This window comes from Protopterus annectens, chromosome 5.part0 (assembly GCF_019279795.1).
Source record: "Protopterus annectens isolate FY-2018-M chromosome 5.part0, PAN1.0, whole genome shotgun sequence".
NCBI lineage: Eukaryota > Metazoa > Chordata > Ceratodontiformes > Protopteridae > Protopterus > Protopterus annectens.
The window spans coordinates 786,022,186-786,042,832 of record NC_056735.1 but is presented as its reverse complement, the minus strand read 5'-3'; positions in this window follow the sequence as shown (position 1 = coordinate 786,042,832).

Sequence of the window (20,647 nt, the reverse complement as noted above, 5' to 3'; positions counted from 1 at the left end):
CCTGGTTTCAAGCATTAACTGAGTTACACTGTTAACCCCAAAGTCATTTGGGATAACAGTAAAAAGTGACACCACATCAAGGATAACTAACAGCATTTGTTGTTTGCAGGCTTGTTGCTCTTTCACATGCAAATCTATATAAGTCTCTCACAAAATGTTCAGTGTCCTTCACGATATAGTCAGACTGCTTAATAAGATTCCTAAGGAATTTCTCCACAAAAATAGATATGGACTCAGTGCTCCAGTTGCTTCTGGCTACAATGGGCCTCATGGGAGGATTTTCCCTGTTTTTGTGTACCCTGGGTAATCCTTGAATCACTGGGGTAGTGGGGTTAAACATAAGGAAACATTTTAATAAATTTTCATTAATGAGACCCATCCTGGCTATTTCCCTTAGCTTATTGTGCACATATTCAACCATTCTATTGACTTGTGATAAAGTAATAACTTTGTAAAATGTGTCATCCTCTAATAAAGCAAGCATTCTCCTGTCATAGTCTTCCCTATTTAAAATTACAATCTGTCCTCCCTTGTCTGCAGGGCGTATCATGATACATGGGTTCATTTGTAGATTATTTAGTGCTGTAAATTCATCCTTGGATAAATTACACCGTCTGCTACTACTAGGGTATGATTTTTTGTTCATGAAACACTCTATAAACATCATCTAAACATAACTGTTCAAATGCAGAAACCAAAGGATTTAACTTGGGTAAAAAAGAGCTTGGTTTTTTAAACATAAATTCCCCATTTTCACCATTGTTAGCATACATAATTTTCAACATTAAATTGCGTGAAAATAACTTAATATCAAATACAATTTCAGTAATGTCAGAGTCAGCAGTCAGAATAAAAGAAAGTCCTTTTTCCAACACATTACATTCATATCTGGATAGAGCATAGGTTGATAAATTAACTATTAATTTTTGCTGCTCATGAAAGCTTTCTTTATCGTGTATGGGCTCACCATTCCTTCTGGGTGCTTCCTTTTGCTTCTGGTCAAGCCACCTCTTCCTCGGCTTATAGACGTGTTTATGGTTGGAAGAGGGAAATTCAGACCTGGAGGTCGTAGGCTTTCTAAAAAAGAAGTATTGATGCCATCATCAAGATCGCATCTATTCAAAGCTTCGCCAGTTACTTCTTGATGAACTTGTGCTGTGGTTATAATAGTTTTCCTTCTTACCACTGTTGTCTTGGTCATCGGTGTGGTACAGCTTAAGTCGCTAGTTGTTTGAGCCCTCCCCTCATCCATTTCCTGGATGTCTTCAGACTCTCGATTGGTGGAGGTTATCATAGCGGCTGTCTGATTGGGGGGAACCTCCGTAATGCTTCCTTGGTTGGTTGACTCAACTGCAGGGGTTTGAATGTTAGCCCTGTTGTTATTGTTAGCCACTCTCGGTCACATAAAGACGTGGCCTCGTGAAAAATCTAGTCTGTCTCTATATAACTTTTTTAACTTAATTTGCATTAACTTGCAAGAATAAACATGAGCATTCTCAAGCATATCATTAATTGGCTTCGCAGTCGAAGCAGTCATATTTTTTACACAGATCAATATATTTATTCTTGATCTGAAGTAGTAGTTTCATTTCTTCTTTTTCAGCAAACTCAGACAACAGTTTTAAGTAACCAGCACTGGTCTGTAGATTTAATTTCTGCCATTCACTTAATAGTAAAGGGTCACAGTCCGCTTGAGCGGGCATTTTAAGAATTCTCAAACCCCGAGGCACAATGCCTTCAGCAATGCAGGTTTGGAGATTAAACTTCTCAAACTGTGTTCTTTTTCATTTGAGCAAGTCTTTTTCTAACAAGAATAATTCACTTTTCAGTGTCACAGTGTGTATATTCATGCATTCATCTCCATCTAAGACAAGTTCATTATTCAATAGTGGATTAGCTTTCTCACTCACCTTAAATATGAATTGACTGACATTAAGTTCAGTCCATGTAATTTTTAAAACAGGATTATACTCCAATTCAATGTTCTCTATTCCTGTAGGCATTCCTGTGGCCATCTCCCTGGATCCAGTGGAAAGTGTAAAACCAAAAATAAGCAGAACAAAGTATAATTCCAACAGTGACCAGGTACCTCTGCAGAAACACAAAACCAATCCAAAGAATAAAAGCAGGCAGAGGCAAGGCTCCAGTTTCTTCAGCTGATTTATTACAAGACACACAAGCACTTTCACCACAAGGCATCTTCAGGTGTATAAAAACAGCACTTAACACACCCATACTTATGCTAAGCATTAACTAGTCACATGATTAAAAAGAAAAACCTCTTAAGGGCACAAAGAACAACTGTGTTCAGCCCACAATAAAATGCATGATACAATATATAAACTTCATTACATGAAAACTACAATTCATAAAAACAATATTACAAAGAAGATATATATACAAGTACATATGTGCCATGTAAGTGTAACAGATTCTGCCTACGTAATGGTCTATTTTTTAGGATGGGTCTCAGTGGTACATGGTCATTAATACCATGTTCTGTGTTAGCTCTTAATCTCACAATCCATTTAGCCTCCAGGTTCTCAGTTTGAACTCTGGTATCACCAGCCCTCAAGTTCTCATAACATTTACCTAATACCATAAATGTAAAGGTGTGTTGATCATTGGTTTCCTTAATATGTTTTGCTAAGGCGTTGAACACACTACCCTTCTCAATATGGTATAGGCTTTCCCTGATCCTATCCCTTAATAATCTATCTGTCTTTCCCACATAGAATTTATTGCATGCTTTGCAAGTGGCAAGGTAAACCACATGTGAAGTATCACACCTTGCACTGGTTCTTAGTGTATAAGTTACACCAGTATCTGGATGTAGAAATTCCATATCTTGATTTATAAATTGACAGAACTGGCACCTAGTGCATGGTTTTGTCCCTGGTGGATCCACAGTCCTGGTTTGATCTCTGGGATTACATAGTCGTCGCCTCAGTGACTTCTTATTTTTAAAAGTAAACTGTGGATTTATTCCTATCAGATTGCTTACTTGTTTATCAGATGTCAAGATATTCCAATGTTTATCTATGATATCTGTATAGTATCTAATATTTCTAGAATAGCTGAAACACCCAAAACTTCCAAGAGACCTAAAAAAATAGATAGAGGGTACCCTAATAATTTGGTTTATGGTACCTGTGCTCAGGTTATGGAATCTTGGGGATCTAGATATGTCCCATTATTGGGTATGGTACAGGTTTCTGGGAATGTCCCCAATACTGAAGGCAAGGACCAACTTCAACGGTCCATGGTGTTGACATATGGTGAAACATCAGGAAGGATTAAGGAAATCATGAAGAAGAACTGGGTAGTTTTTCAAGGTAATGAAGGCCTCCTGGAAGTTTTGTGTAGTGAGCCTCACTTTGTTTACAAAACAGACTTGAATTTGAAAATTTTTTTGGAGCATCCTACTATTCCTAGAATAGCTAATAAAGGAATGGGTACATGTGGGGCTTGTGAATATTGTAAATATGTTTTAACTGATCCCATTGTGGAGTTAGGTAACACAGGGTATCTAGTAAATTTAAAACCAGGCACTTGTAACACCAAGGGGGTGATTTATTTAGCCTTGTGTCAGGGGTGTAAGTATTTTTATATAAGAAAGACAGAGATAGACATATCTACGAACATTTATAAGCAATAAGGAAGGGTGATGATAACAATGCCCTTAGTCGACATTTAAAAACAAGTCCACACTGTACCAGTTTCCTTTTTGGAATTTGTGAAGTTGTGGGTCAAGATCTCAGGGGGGGTAATTGGAAAAACAAACTTGAGATGAAGGAAATAATGTGGCAAATTAGAACTAATGCAAATGTTGGTCCTGGCTTGAATGAAATGTTTAGTATAATGCCATTTTAAAAAAAGCGTGCAGAGAAATTATAACACACATATTTAATAGTTTTTCTAGATATGTCATTTTAGTATGTTTTTAATATTTGTCTTTTAATGAATGATGCCATTTGATTGGTGGGTTATGCTATTTAAACAGAGGAAGTACATATTTTAAACTGTTCTGAGGAAGTCATGCTTGATATGATGAAAGCGCTTAACTGTATTCTGTGTTGAATAAATCAAATTAATTTGTGGCTGGAAGTTCCTGGATTGTGTTTTGCTTTATTACAAGTGTCCTGGTGTTACTACTCTGAGGAAGTCACTTACACAGAAAGTTTTTCTTGATTACCCATGAAAATGGACCATTGTGTTCAATGATTTTAACCAATTAACAAATAAATAAACACAGGAGTGAGCAGGGAGGTATTTTCATTTCAACAGTGGCACGATGGTTGCAGAATTTCATTTGAGATCAAAGCTTGGAAGCAGTGGTGTAGAAGTTAGAGCACTCACAGAGTGTTCTTAATTTCCATCATGGCAGGACTGGATTAACATTTGGTACAGTGGGACATCCTAGTAGAGGTTGATGATGTCACCTGTCCTTTGAAACTCAGGAACATTGGGAAGAAGTCAGACATTCTTTCACAGCTTGAGCTGCCCTTATCCACAGTGGAACAAAGCCCAACAGTTCTAGTTTCCCTAGATCCATCTGCTGCCAAGAGGACAAATTCCTCAGTCTGTATGTCAAGTTTTGTAGTTCCACTGGACAAATGTCTATGGCAATCTTCACACCATCTTGGGGGTTGGCAAAGAAAATATAAGGCTTAGTGAGGGTGGGGGAAAGGTTTGATCTGTATATGTAAATTAATTTTATTTATTTATTTGACATTTGCTTACTGGGGTGGTCTGACTGGTTCTACAGAACCCGTTTTCAGCAGAGGCCCGGGGAGAAAAGCTATATACAGTACAATACAAATACAGTATAATCCAATACAATAAAGATTACATTAGAAATGCTATACAAAAAAATAAGTTGAAAGAACAAACTGCTACAAGATGTTGTAATATATTACTACACATCTAAAACAGTTCTATACAGTTGAAACATTACAGATAATAATAGTCACTCTTATCATACATGATGTAGAAATAGCAGCCAGAAAGTTAGTGATGCAGATATAGTAAGAGAGAGAGTTAAGAAGACTAGAAGCAATAAAGCCTGAGCAGCAGCTTAAGGATATAGTACAGAAACAGACAAGGAGTTAGAAGAGCTTTAGGATATTGCAGTCAGTGAGGGATTGAAATGTGAGAGAAGAGGAAGACCTGAGCATTAGGCAGGCTTTATGCAGGAGCAGATCCATGTATTTTTGAGATGATTTTTTAAAGAGGCTTTGAAATGGGTTAGGCCAGGAATAAACCTGGTGGCTAGAGGTAGTGAATTCCAATGATTAGAGACATAGTATGAATACAGAGAGTGACCAGGTTTTCTTGTGGGTTTCGAGATAGCTAACAGATTTTTGTCTTCTGATTGTAGGGATCAATTTGGTTTCTAAGGTGGGACTAGATTGGCTAGTGCAGGGCAGGCAGTAGGCTTGAAAATAAGATTGTGTAAGGTGGAAAGCTGAATAAAGGCAAGTTGGTTGGATAGTTCAAGCCAGTTTAATTCCAGGAGTGGTTTACAGTGGTGTGTGTAATCTTTAGAGTTTGTGGCAAACTTTGCAACTTTGTTGTAGCACTATTCCAACGTGCTTAGGGTAGAATTTTGTAAGTTAGTTAAGATAGGGGCACCATACAAAAGAGAGTGATGTAAAAATGTTTTTGCAAGGGTAGTTTTGGTTGCTGCAGTAAAAAAAATGTTTGTTTCTATATAAGGGTCCCAGTTTTTGATGAGTTTTCTTTATATTTTGCTGTATATGGGGGTCAAATGAAAGTTTATTGCTAATGGTAACACCTAGAAGTTTGATTTCCTGCACTATTCCTGTGGCAGTGTTGTCAGATGCAAGGATGTTGAAATAATCAGTGACAGGGGAGGTGTTTTGGGGATGAAAGAGTACTAGTTTTGTCTTCTTTGGATTAAGAAAGAGTTGGGTATTTCTTAGCCAGGATTCAACTGTTGTAAAGGACTGTTGAGTTTTTGAGAGTAGTTCTGGTAGTGATTGAGCAGTGCAGATTATGGTGGAATCATCAACATATTGAATGAGGGTCCCAGGGTGAGAGGCAGTGGGAAGGTTGTTTGTGAAAATGTTGAAGAGTAGGGGTCCTAGAATGGAGCCTTGGGGGGACTTCAGTAGGGTTGTAGAGAAAGGATGAGAGTTTGTTGGGACCATTTCACTGCTTGTTTATGATCCTTGAGGTAGCTCTGAAACCATTTTACTGTCTTGTCTGAGAAACCTAAGTTAGACGATGTGTTCAAAAGTAAGGGGTGAGACACTGTGTCAAAGGCCTTGGAGAGATCAAGGAATACTGAGGCTGTATAGCACCCTGCATCTCTGGTCTTGTTCACAGTGTCTGTAAAAGATAATAGGGTTGTAGCTGTGCTGTGGCTAGGTCAGAAGCCATGTTGGGTTTTGGTTAAAAGATTGTTTTGCAATAGATATTGCATTACCTGCTGATGGATACCTCTCTCGAGAATTTTGGATATGGGTGACAAGATGGTTATATGATGGAAATTGGATGGATCAAAAGAGTTGCCTCCTTTGTGGATGGGGGTGATGTGAGATTGTTTCCATATGGTAGGTACTTCTGATTCAGATAAAGACCTATTTATAAGGATACTGATTGGGTAGGCAACTGAGTTAGCAGCCAGTTTGAGGTATTATGGGGGGAGATTGTCAGCTGAAGTAGAGCAGGGTTTTCGTTTTTGTAGCAGTTTCTTAATGGTGTTATTGGGTATGGGCTGAAATGAGAATGGGGTTTGTATGACATTTTGTTGAGTATGGGGGTTAATAATGACAGGGTTATAAGTAGTTTATGGCCTGGGGTCGGTGTCTGAATAGGTTAAAGGGTGGGGGGGGTCCAGCATTAGGGGTGTTAGTTAGTAGGTCAGAAATTGATTTTATGAAATGCTTGTTAAAGATTTTGGCTATTTGGAATGGAGGGGTATCAGGTGATAGGTGTGCTCTCCATTTCTTCCAGGGTTAAGTAGAGAAGATATGGAGTGCCAAAATTTACTGGGGTTGATTTTATGCTGGAGTTGAAGCTGGGAATAATATGACTTCTTATCTCTGTTGATTAGTTTTGTCATTTTGTCACATAGTGTTTTGAAATGAACATGATTTTGTTCATTTTTGTTTTGTTTCCAGGTTGACCAGGTTAGGTCCCTTTGTTCATCAGGTGTTCACATTCCTTAGAGACCCATGGTGCTGAGTTCTTTTTGATTCTTTTCATACGAATGGGAGTTAGTGTATTAAGTATGTGAAGGAAGGTGTTATTAAATATAGTACAGCATCATTAAGGGGTAGTTGTTTAAGTGGTGTCCAGTCTCTTTCATGTAGGAGATTGTTGAATTTATGCTGACAAAAATTAATTGAGTTCCTAACTGATTTTATAGTGTGTACTCTTAGTTGTTAGGAGTTTGTTCTAAGGGAGTAAGCTGGTAGATGATCGCTCAGGGAGCTAGGCAGTTTACCAGAAGAGGGGTACTTAGCAGCGTGGGATACTAGAATCCAGTCTAAGGTGGATTGTCAGGAAAGATCTTTGCTGTATCTTGTTGGAGCATCGATAAGCTGAGAAAAAACATGCAGATTTATACTATTTGTGGGGGAGTCAGAAGCTATGGTTTGCCAGTCTATATTTACGTCTCCTAAGATTATTGTTTCAAGGTTTATTTTTTGGGATGTCCAGGATAAAATATTTTCCAACACTGGTATATTGTTACCTGGTGGGATATATATTACTATTATGCAAATTATTTTTGATATACTAAGGTTTAAAAAGGAGATTAGTACCTCAGCATTGGGAAAGTTGGGTATATTACTGGTATAGGGTGTGATGTTGAGTGTAGAGGGATATAGAAGTGCTATCTCTCCCCCCCTTTTTAGATCTATCTCTTCTGGTTATTGCAAAGTTTGGCGGTATTATTTCTGAGTCTTTACATTGGGATGTAGCCATGTTTCAGTAAAGGCTAGTATGTCAGGTTTATTTTGATCAATCCACACATGCAGTGGGGCTATTTTATTACATATACTTCTAAGGTTAAGTGTAAGTATGTTTAAATCTTTGGGGTTACTCTTGTGGTTAGGATTAGAGGGTGGGCCAGGGTTAGGATGTACGTCTCCACATTTGAGTAGATATGTAATGAGGAATGTGTACCATGGGAAGTGTTTTTTTATTCCTAGGTGAGGTTACTGGTGTCAAGTGTGGTTTCAAAGAAGGTGAGGAGGCCAGTTTGCGGCTTGAATAGAATGGGAGGGTATAGGGGAAAAGCCAGGAGGAGATATGTGAGAAGCTGTATTGTTTATTGGGGAGAGAGTTGGAGGAGGTTGTTGATGTGTATTGGTGTGTGTGGGTATGCAAATATATAGCTGTAGTGAGGTTGGGAATTAAGAGAAAAGGGGCTAGGCAAGTTAGGAGGAGCATGTCAACTGTGATAGTGGGTTTAAAAATAGTAACAGTGGAATTTGTGTGTTTGAATGTGGTATCAGGTACAAATAAAGATTATTATTGTGATATGTGTGCAGCTGAGGGTAAGGTTAGAATGCTTTGACTTCAGAGTGGGCTTTGATAATGTGGTTAGGTGTTTTACCTTGCAGTTTGTGATAAGGATTGGTGAGGGAGATGTGATTGGTCAGTAGTAAAATTATGGTGCAAGGCTAGTTTGTGTGTATAGTAGAAGAGAAGGTGGTAAGCCTGGAGTTAATTTAAAATAGTTTGAGGTGGTGATTGTATTGTGATGGTAGAATAGAGTAAGATGCAAAAAAGTATAGTAGTGGGCATGTGAGTTCAAGGGGATGGATGTAAGGGAGAGAGCACATACGTTTGGTTAAATAAAAGAAAGTAAGTTGTGCATGAAATGTGGGTGTGGACAAGGTTGGGTTGTATGTAATTGGATCATAGGAATGAGGGGGAGTGGTTTGCTTAGGACTATTGTGCAGGTGCTGGGGGAGTGTGGGATATGGGGGAATAATCAGTGAGGTAGGATGTTCATGGATACAAAAGACAAGTTGTCTGAACTCTAAATACTTGTCTTGAGTCACAGCATCTAATTTTATATTTATGGGCTTTTCGGTGCCTTTCCAAGGATATGTTACACTGCTAAGGGTGAAATATGCTGAAGTGTTAATGTAGCTTCACTTTCAGCAGTAAAAGGCCTATGAGTGAGGGTGAATGAGTCGGAGTAGGGATATCCTTCCAGCAGATTCAACACTACATACTACTACTGCATACTACTAACACAACACTAAATGTATAAAACAACTGTTTAGCTACTGTTTGCAGTAATCACTTTAACATAAACTTAGTACATCACTTCTCACTAGTATGCTATTAAGCTTTTAAAAATACAAGTTTTGAACTACGATGCTTTAGTGATAATCTGAAAAGAGAAAGATAAACTAATACCATATCACTGTTGCACATATAAAATACTTCATTGGATGGTTCCTTTAAAGCAGTCTAGCACTCTGATCCAGTTAGGGTGTACACAGAACAGAACATTATATAACCCCATACTTGCTTTCTTTTCTCTTTATCAAATACTGCAGATCGGGCTATCTAAAATTTAGAGTTTCAGCACCAGTGCATGTCAGTTAAACTGTACGAAAGGAAAAGAAAGAACTTGAATATCAGCAAGCACACATGTGTACTCAAGAGGGCAGTGTGTGATAATTTTAAGAATAACAGGTTTTGGGGGAAACATGTTCTGAATAATCATTGCTTTTAAAAACCTTTAATTACATTCAAAGTGAAGGAGGTTACTGTGAAAGAAAGAGTAATGTTCCTAGTCTGCTCAGACTGTTAAGTGTTTGGTCAGTCTCCTCTCCTGTGATTTACCTTCACGTATCCTGCACTTTTTATCTGCTACATCTTAGCATCATACTCTTTTTTTTATTTTTATTTTTTTCTAACAATGCGGCTTAACTTTTTTTTCTACTGCATTATCATGTTGTATGTAACAGACAGTGCCTGATGAGTCTTTGTGCTGGATAGTTTTGTTATGCCTTCATATGATCAAACATGTTAACATTAGACCTTTTTCACCCTTGATATGCACTTCATTTGGTGAACATTAGAGAGCCAGAAAAACAATACCGGGGGATAGAAGACATACAAAAATGATAAATGATAATGACATCTTCAGAAAGTGTGTAAATTAATGTATGTATGTAGGGGAAAGCATGCTTAAAAAATAAATGAAAAAAATATTTGTTGGTTTATGTATTTGAACTTTGGTGCATCAAAAAATAGTTCGACAAGACCTTCAGTTCCAGTTAAGATTACAGAAAATGCCAGTACAGCTACTGATGAAATGAGCCAGTTATTTTAATGATACAGAGTCTGACATTTTTCTTTTTTCTGGCTAATTTTTGAAGGCCTTCATATATATCTATATTATACAATATCAATAGTTCTGGCTGAGGAAGACACTGCATTTTAAAGCTGAATTTCTATTTACTAATTTTAACTTATTCGTACCCCCCCCCCACCCCCCAAGAAGACATACCCTTTTCCTGAAGCTCACAAAACAGAATGACAAATTGTATGATGGGATAATAATTCTGTCATGCTCAAAAGCAGTTGACTTATCATACCTTATGAAAAACTCAGGGCGAACAATAATTTTTCCCTGATTCATTGTGTGTTATGCCTAGCTGCACATTAGAAATGAAGAACAGACATGGAGATTGGTTTACAAAGGCTATCAATGGACTGCAGTGGCACATAACAGCTTTATGCTTTATGCTGTCCTGCATTTACCAGCAGGTCATTGTAATCTTTCCTCACACTTAATGAAGCTATGTCAAGTCATAAAGATTGTTTTAGAAGGTGTGAATAGCATTATTGTTATTAGATGACCTAGTCGGCTGTGATAGATTACTTTCAACTACTTTAATAGCCTATGAACATAAACATATTTTATTGATAAAAGTAACAAAGTAATGTAAGTGTGCCAGAATTCACTCTTAAAAGAATAGCAAGTGGAAGCATTCTTGTGTGACTATGTTAATACCTAAGTATCTGTAGAGTGCCCTTCCAACAATTATGAAGTGACATAGATTTAATGGAAAAAATCTCACACTAATAGCTTATTGAGTTATATAGTGACCAGAAAACTGTAACTATGCTGTACATTTCTGTTTCCAATTTCCGTGAGAGTAAATGTCTGTATCTGTATTTATCCTTCCATTCTGCAGTTGAACATTTAATAAATGATAGCCTGAAGATGGAGCCCTGCCAAAATGCCAGTGGTACCTTGTTTTGATGAAGTACAAGAGACAGATATTTGGACAGAGTGTAGGCACATTTCAGAAAAACTGTAGTGCAGCATCCTACCATGCTTCACAGTTTTATGATTCACATACCATTTATTTTTATTTTACAAGTATCATAATCTGTAGTCATTTTATGCATTTCATTACATTTCCTGTTAACAGATGTGGTACACATAATTCACACCTGTCATTTGCAAATACAGTTTACAGTACAATTTTGGCAACTGATGTAACATAAGAAATAAATACATCAGAGGTATCTGAAGCTTCACCTAGCTTTACTTTTAGTATATGCAGCTATAATATATTAACAGTAACATGAGATGATTTTTACAAGTGTAAAATATCAAATTGTGCATGCTCATCTAGTATAGTCTCATTGATATACATAATATTATCTCAGAAAGTTGTTTTAATCTGCTTGGTTTGCCAGCCCTTATCTGGTACTGAGATGAATCCTTTCCTGACATTTTATATTTGTAGATTTTATCAGATTGTTATACTTCGGTTGCAGTATTGTGAATTACATTACTGTTGTGCACATAGCATGTATTTGGCAGTTTGTCCTATCTGTTTATAATACCTTTATGAAAATTTTAGGTGCTCCCCTCTTAATTTTCCTCTGACCATTTTCACACAGTTCCATCTGTTGTTGTCTTTCAGTTTAAATGGAATGACTTCTAGCTTATTTCTTTCAGAAGACAGAAATTATGGACAACATAGTGCACAGAAAGCACACCCTTACCAGATGAAAAAGTAATCAAGGACTGGACACTTGGGTTGATACTTCCCTCTCCCTTGATCATCACATGGCAGCTGTGGTCAGGAAATCCATATACTTATCCCAACGTTTAGCCAAAAGTATTTCATCCAGATCCAAAGAGGTTACTATTCCACTTTATTCTGAACTGATTAGACCCATTACAGATTACATCTCCCGTCTAGTACATATCTTGCTTAACATATCAACAAATGCAACCCCTCCTGAGGTTCCTGACAAATAAAGATCTCTGGTCATAAGAATTTCAGTTACTGAGTGAGACTGGAAGCTCTTTTCCTGTACTCTGTGTCATATTGACTCCTGAAGGGGGGTGTTCTGTACCTTGCTTACCATGCCATTTGAGATCCAGTGGTCTCTGAAGTTCTGCATCTCAATAACTCAAACAACTCAGGTAATATTAGAAACTGAGATCTAAACCTTCATTAGCAGATAAACAGATCAGAATGGAGTGATAGATGCATCACCCAACACCTCCTCCTTCTCTGGAATAAGCTTTCTGTGTAGGTTAAACAGTCTGTTTCTATATCATTCTTTAAACTAAACCTAAATGACTGGATGGGTGCTGCCAAGCTTACGCCCCTGACTAACTCTCCTGAGTGCTGCCAAGCTTACCCCCTGACTAACTCTCCTGGACTAACTCTCCTGAGTGCTGCCAAGCTTACCCCCTGACTAACTCTCCTGAGTGCTGCCAAGCTTACCCCCTGACTAACTCTCCTGAGTGCTGCCAAGCTTACCCCCTGACTAACTCTCCTGAGTGCTGCCAAGCTTACTCTCTGACTAACTCTCCAACACATACTTAAGAAATGAGGTAAACTCTCAGGGTGGGTATTGGCAAGGGATATATGATTGTTGTAGTAAATGGCCTGAAACATTTATGAAATCTATTACTTGTCACTGGTTTTGATATATGCTGCTCTACCATATTGTGTCCATGGAACATGTAGAGCTCTTTCAGCCTTTCCCAATGTGGCTGATCCCATAACTCCTGTTTAAATTTGGTCCTTTTAGTGTGCGTTGCATCTGTTCATTAACTATTGTTCTATAAGTGGGGTCCCTGAAGTGCAAGTAAGAGAGAAAGTTATCAACATAAAGAAGAGTGATCGGTTGTCAGCGACTCACTATATACCATTATCTGCAATCTGCATCTATTTTTGAAATTTTTTTTTCCCTTTTTTCATCGTAATATGTTTTTCTCCGTATTACTGACCCCAGATTTTTATATACCTTCAATAAGGTCTGTTTTGTGAATTCCTCCTTTTTCTGGTCTACTTATTATTAAGTTCTGAGAGGAAGATGTCTGCCTAACCCAAATGCTGGTCGTTTATTTTTTACCTTGACCTTGACCTTCACGCTTTATATTTTGTTTTTACTTTAAATGTTAGTTTGAATGAGCAAGACATACTTGATAAGACTGGGTGATCTTCCTGTCTGCTTAAATTTCTTGCTTGAATTGAGTAGCTTAGTTAAACACTTCCACGTGCCTTATGATATAACTTTGGCAGCTGTGTACATTTCAGTAAGACAAATACAGCCCTGCAGTCAGTAGTTCTGTTCTACACATTTTGCTGCTTTTAGTGCCAACACCTGTAATATAAAAACGTTAATGTTTGCATGCTAATGAAAAGTGATGTTTGTCCACTAGGAATTAATCCAGCACTCATGCTACTTAATTCTGGACTCAGGATGCAGTTTGTCATGTTTGACAATTTGACAGCTGGAACATCTACTCCAGAGACCACGCACTGCTTTAGTCTGTTTCTTGGAATATGATTGTTGGCTTTGTGGTATCATTTCTTTCATGTAATGTGTGCTGTGTCCTGCTGTAAGGATATGTTTTCTGTCACTAATTACAAGAGTTAAGTTGTCATGATTGATCTTGGCCTCTGCATTCCACCTTTACTACACTGTCTGCTCATTTTGAATGGGTATTTATTTATTTATTGAATTATTTATTTGGATTTGTTGACTAGAGAAGTCTGACTGAGTAAATTAATCCTCCTTTCAGCAGAAACCCATGGAAAAAACTCCACATCAATTTTTTATGAGTTTTACAGTAGGTTGTAAACAAATAAATGTTGCTAACTGTATGCGAAAGATAAACAATAGAAAAAGAAGACTATAGATATGTTTGTGTGTGTATCTGTGTATATATCTATATCTATATCTATATCTATGGGCCCCCTTCACATGGTCGACATTTCAGAATGTAGAAGACCATATGGCCAAGACCATATCATCGACATTCGAAATGTCGACCATGTGGAACTGGCATCTCCATACAGTGCAGAATGGAAATATTTCCATCTTCTGCACTGTAGTGCGACCTCTGGAGGTCAGATCTGAACTGGAGTTGGTATATTTAAGTTATGGAGAGTGCAGGGGCTATGCCCCCCTGCTAGCAGTGTGAAGGTAAGTTATTGTTGTGTTTTTTTTTTTTTTTTATTACATGGTCAACATTTCGAATGTCGATCATATGGTCTTGGCCATATGGTCTTGGACATTCTGAAATGTTGATCATGTGAAGTAGATCCATATCTATATATGTATACAAATGTAGAGCAATAAAGTCTGTTGAATGTTTTTACTGAAAGACTAATCTGCTGTATTTTTACACAAAACATCTGTTTTACTGAGTGGGGGGTGGGATTCACAGTTAATTTGGATATGATTTGGGTTTAGGTACATGAGTGTGTGGGAATGTATATGCCTGTGTGCGTGAGTGTGCATGTGTCTACATGCATGTTAATGATGACATTTCTGGAGATATCACATGTTTCAGCATACAGATGGGAGTATTTGTGTAAGTCTTTGTGAGCTTGGATTAGAATAAGGCTTAGGTAAGTGGATACTTTACTGTTGTGCAGATGAGTGATACTTGTATTTGAGTAGTATGTCTGTGTGCTTTGATCAGTAGTGCTAGTGAAAGGGTTTTTTGTAAGGTAATGTACAGGGATGAAGTTAGGGGAAGGTTAGGATTAGCACATGCATAAGAACATAAGGACAAAAGTAATCCCAATGCATGAAACCACCACGAATTTGTAAAAAAAAAAAAAAAAAAATAGTCATAGGCATATGGTGCATGACATACCACCTGACTGAGAGTTGAGAGAGCTGAGTGGAGTTTCAGAAACTTGGTCTTTGCAATTAAGTCTAGAATGTTACAGTTAGAGTACCACGCAGTATTGTTGTACCTGGAAATGCATACAGCTATTTGTAATAATATGAGCAGTATGAGCGCATGAATGTGCAGTCTTGAACAGGGTACTATTTAAAGCAATGATGAGGAACAACAAGTCTGTAGGGGTCATACTAGTGATGTGATGGATTGCACAACTGTAAAAACACACTCACATACCACTCCTGAACAGTGCCAGCAGCTATATTACCCCTTATCACTTACTATTATGATAGTCTTTGTTATGCTGGCAAAATTTAGCTACACTACTATGGAACTTGGAAAACAGCTTTCACAGTTGTGGATAACATTACTCAAGTAGCCATCAGTACTTTTTGAATACTTGAAAAAAGTTAATATGCTCACATGTGTTACATGATGTACATATAGCAATGGCAGACACAGGTAATATAAAAAATGTGTTTAACATGCAGTATTATCTTTACCAGAAAGTGCAGCAACCACCTGCGTAGTGAATATAATATTTTAATATGTAATATTGGTGGGCGGGCTTTGTTTGATCAGTGTTTGAGGTGCATGTTTGTTAGTACTTGGTGTTAAATGATGTTTGTTGTCATATTGTTGTAGTCTTACTAATGTAGTAATCTTTGTGGGAAAACTGAAGTTCACATTACCTTGGCTACTTGTTTTCCTTTTTGCCTTCTTAACTCAGGTAGTTTTGCAGAGACTTTAAAATAACAATGTTTCATTTCATATATCTACTTGGACCTCATTTATTTAGATATAGATATGCAGAGATATGTTCTGCTGTTGTTTGCAGGTTACCCATGAGTTCTTGTCAGATACATGTACTTTACACGATCTGTCAATGTAAATATATCCTAATGTATATTCAGAGTGCATTTTGATCCCCTATATTATAACAGTGTATAGTTTGCACACAATGAATAAGCAAACAGTGTTAGCACAGTAAATTAAGACTATGTGCTCTGCTAACAAGCTACTTCCTGTAGTACAGGATTTGATTCCCCACAACCTTCATTTGCCTGCTGTGTGATTTTGAGCAAGTCACTTAACTAGACAATGCTTTTGGGGCAATTAGGAATTTAGGCTGGGCACCTTATAGTCTCCTGGCTTGCATGGTTGCTAACTACCTATGTGGGGGTAACCACCATGTAAGCAAAACAACTCACACTATATTAATGCATTATTCATAAATCTGCATAGTTTATATAACAATTCACTTCTTATTACACATGAACTCTGTTACATTGTCTCTTTAAATACTCCAGAAACATCCCTTTATTTATACAAATCACTTGTAGTAATGTGACATACGATTTTTTTGGAATCCCAGCAGCTATATTTCAGTTTGTATGTACTATGTGCATTATATTTTATGTTTGTCACTCATAGACATTGCTTGCCTGATTCCCTAAAGTTGTGACTTTTCAACATATTTAATTTGACTTTTCTTCCCTAGATCCTTATGTGAAGCTTGATATATCCAGTTTTGCTTGCTGGACCTTACCTTTGTTTTGGCAGCACATCATTGTTTTACTGTATTACATATTCCAGCTAACATGCTCATTTTGTTGAAATATTTTGTCACAATTTTTATGTTATATTTTGTACCACCACCCTATGAGGTGCATAAAGTGCTGGAACAGGATTTTTGCCCCATTGGCAAATGTTTTTGGTATTCACTAGCATTAAAAAAATAACTCATGCAATGAATTTTCCCTGCACTGACATCACTGAAGATTAACCATGATCTTTAACCTCAATGACATCAACTCAGGGAAGTGCGTTATAGACTTTAACAGATACATACCGGGCACGTGCAGAGGCACATCCATCAAAGTCCATGGACCTATCCCTACGGTAATGTTGCCAAGTGATACACTAAATTTATTTGGGCTGAGAGTTTAATAAAAAGTTTTAAAAGCTTTTTGTAAAAAAGTTGCCCATATAAATAAGAAATGATGAGGGTAAATGCATCATAGCACTTAACTCACAAGATGCTATGATGCAGATATAAAGTGTGACAATATTCTTTGGTTTGTGCAATATCACGAGTGCTTGCCTTTGTAACCTGAGATTTGTATTTGTATTAATTTAATACTTATTTTCTTATGAAATATTCAAGTTTCTCTTGGTTACAAGAGGCAGTTGTATTCCACATTTTTGAATGATTGCTTATTCTAGCTTTATGTTTGGTTAGCATGAGCATCTAGAGTCTTATTCACATCTCATTAACTTTATTTGCTTCTAGCTATACATATTGAAACTTGCATTATGTTTATTTTTTTACTTTCATTGTTATTAAATCTTCTTCACTTTTGCATGTTTTATCGCATTCTTTTACTTTCTGATTTTATTGTGAAGTGCATAACATTTTAAGTAATCCAATAAACTTTAACTTGAATTTTTGCTCCTCACTCATTTTTCTAACTCTTTTTTATTGTTTACATTTTCAGAAAACAGTACTTAATCTATTTACAGTCATATACTTAAGCAAACTGCTGTTTCTTTTCCACAAATATAATGCTTTTTTATGTTTGTTTCAGTCCCATGTGCTTGGTGACCACCTGATTAGTGGCTGTAGTGTGAGCTACCTTTATCCCCTTTAGAATATGAGCTGAGTGCAGTATGGCATCATAAAAGCAGCCATGAAGGAATTTTCTGTTTGCTGCCCTAGCATTCCCTGGCATACTTCAGAAGTGGCTGGGGGAGGGGGATGAAGATGGTGCTGTGTGAGACCTTCATCAGTCTTAATGAGTGATGTAGTCCCAGAGGCATCACTGCCTTCCCATTCTAAGCAGAGAGCTCTTGCTATGTTCTTTGTCTCCATCAGATAATCATTAGTGGGAAACATGCCTGTAATCCACCCTTCTGCCTCCATCTTCTTTTGAGGAGGGGCAAGCAGTGAATCTCTCTTCATGCTTCCTCAGCTAGCTTCTGCAGTGCCTTAAGTCTCTGCTCAAACCTAGGTTATAGTCAGTGCTCTATGCCCGAATGCCATGAAGAACGCAAAATGCAATGTTTTATTAGAACTGGACTTACAAGATCTGTCATCTACATTCATTCATTCATCCCTACACTGTTCAGCACCATGCAGAGCTAGACCTTTCCTAAGCAAACATCAGTCATATGACAAAAAACAAGACCGGGATACCAGCATATCACCACACACATGTATACTATAAACACATGTCCAAGGGCAGTTTGATCATTATCAATTCCTTATAATGTCTTTAGAATATGGGAAAAAAACAGAACCCTTAGGAAAAAGTGGATGTGGACAAAGGTAGGACATGAAACTCCACAAAGAAAGCATCTTAACTCAGAACTGTACAGAAGAAGCAATATCTGTGAGGCAGTGATGGCTACCACTCTTCCACTGCACTAAGTCTGTTTTCAGCATGGATGCCTAAGCTGGGCATGAAGCTACATTTGACAGCATGCTGCTATTTATTTGATCATCTGCTTAACACACCTAACTTAAAAAAAAATAGAAACTCTTGTCTTTCAATTATGCAGCAATCATGACCTAGCTGAAGTTCATATTAAACGCCTGAGTCACGTGGACCTAACATACCTATTCAGTCCATTAAAACGTGTATCATCAAAACTTTTTTTTCTGTTGCTGCATGGCTAACTTCAGCCTTTTTGTTCCGTCATACTTGTGATAGTGAGCACTACCTTTTGTGTGTACATGCTGAAACACGTGCACATTTCTGTTCCATGCCTTCCAGCAGGACAGCCACTGTATTCATTCAGTAATAAGAAAACCGACATGCATACATCAGCTGTAATTTTATGTATGGTTTCACTACTTAAAGTGTGGTGCTGTGCTGTGCAGGTATATAAACTGAAGATGTTCTTGGCTCATGTATTCGATCTCGATATGTAGAAAATAACAAAAGTAAGTCACAAATAGTACAGAATAATTTATAGCACAGCAAATAAAATGGAATCCATGTGCACACCAATTTAATAGATTGTTGCAGGAGTAAATTTTGACAAAAAAGGAGCCATACTGCATGTGCATAATGGAAAACAAAGGCTCCCCAAAGCATTTAGAATCCAAAACAAATCTTGCATTATAATTCTGGGGCACAAACAACTGGCTATTGGATCTTAAAATATACTTTCTTTGTTTACCAGTATAGATGAACAAAATATAATTTCTTTGTTTACCAGTGTAGATGAACTGGCTATAATAATACAATTACACATTAGAAAAGCTTTATGATGACAGTTCAGAATATTATAAACATTAATATGTATTGAGTTTTATAAATAATAAAACAGAGATATTCAGTTTTTATATATGATTTCTTTCCACTTTCTAAATATATAAATAACATTGTTGAATTGATGGTCCTTGAGATCCTGTAGTTACGCATAGTATTTGTAAGTGAATGTGTATAATTGTACATCCTCCAAAAGACTGGCATCCTGTCTGGGACTACTTTCATTGCCATGTACTCACTGAATGACAGGACTGCCTTTGGCTCTTATGTAACCCTGAAATGGGAAAAGCACTTACAGGAGAGTGAATGAATGCATGAGAATGAGTAATCAGGTAAATGGCAGTATATAGAATTTCTGCATTAACTGGGGCAATCAGCAGTTTGGTACAAAAATATTCATTGTAAAAGTGATAATTTCAACAATTCAGGCACATTTAATTATCAAACTATATGAAAAGGTACTTATGTACCAGTGTGGGTATGGCAAAATACCTAAAGAGTACCTGAAGAATAAGGTAATGTCTGTGTTTGAATGTGAATATAAATTTAAATGGATTGATAATGTTGGGAGATATTCATGCTTCCAATGCTGCCACGGAAGACTGAGCAAATTACGTTTACAGAACTGAATTCCAGACAGAGGCCATCTAGGATTCTGAGATTCTGAACTGTGCTCATTATTACATATTCTGGTATCTATAAGGACATTCAATTTTCTGTTTAATTAAAACTATTGCTTCTGACACTCTGGTATCTCTAGAATGTTTATTTCAGTACTTATTAGGAAACATTACAGAAAATAATATTTTTCCTATGCTAGTTCTGTGATACCTCAATGCAAAAAGTATACCCTTAGATCATCTAGTGTTTGATTACTTTTAAAATTTGAGATGTTACAGTTCAATAAATAGTGAATCATGACTGCAAGAAATACCTTGTATAATGATCTACTGTGATAGCCGTGTGACCATCAAATGAAACCAGACGTCCAATGCTCTAAAACACTCTAAAACTTAAAAAAATTAAAACTTGTAGAATGTTTTAACTAATGCCCATTGAAGTATATATCTAGCAAGGGGTTACGACACAAGTTTTCTGCAAGTTGTTTACAGGAATAATAGTGGGGGCAACCTTTTAAACAAAACAGAAATGTTTGAATATAAGTGGATTCATTATTTTCGAACTGACCATTTTC